The 500-nt window shown below is 27.6% G+C and overlaps 1 protein-coding gene across 1 annotated transcript in view; it reads right to left on the bottom strand.

Moving 5' to 3' along the window:
• Window positions 1–106, bottom strand: part of brap (BRCA1 associated protein) — a 13877-nt gene extending 13771 nt beyond the window's left edge. The window contains exon 1 of the mRNA XM_082158766.1: window positions 1–106. This exon is cut by the window's left edge and continues 196 nt beyond it. The gene's annotated coding sequence lies outside the window, so the exon portion shown is untranslated.
• Window positions 107–500: the final 394 nt, after the last annotated feature.

The following is a 500-nucleotide window of genomic DNA, read 5'->3' as shown; positions in this document are numbered from 1 at the left end:
GCTGAATAGAATTATGCTTTATTATTAGAAGGAAAAACGCCTGAAAACAACAATGACGTTTGATAACGAACGATACATTACAGCGTTACTTCCGGGGTCAAGAGGATCATTTCAAAACAAAAGCCCTTATATAATTATTGGTAATTTATAATAAGAGACAACCAAGGCTTGTGAATAATATCATGTTAAAATCATTTCCAATGTGTCATATGTCGTGGTATATTTATGATTATGTTTGAGAACGAAAGATAAATTACTGCGTTTATCCCGGGGGCAAGAGGATAATTTCAAAACCCTTAAAAAAAAAGTCCTTATATAATTTTTGATAATTTATAATAAGAGACAGCAACGATTTGTGAATGATATAATGGTAATATCATTTTTAAATGTCTCATATATAATGGTATATTTATAATTATGATGCAATTATTACAATTTATATAATTATTATATTCAATATATTGTCAAAATCAGAATTAGATTTCTTGGCAAGTATGCTT

This window comes from Leuciscus leuciscus, assembly GCF_965113295.1.
Source record: "Leuciscus leuciscus genome assembly, chromosome: 24".
NCBI lineage: Eukaryota > Metazoa > Chordata > Actinopteri > Cypriniformes > Leuciscidae > Leuciscus > Leuciscus leuciscus.
This window is presented reverse-complemented; position numbering and strand designations above follow the sequence as displayed.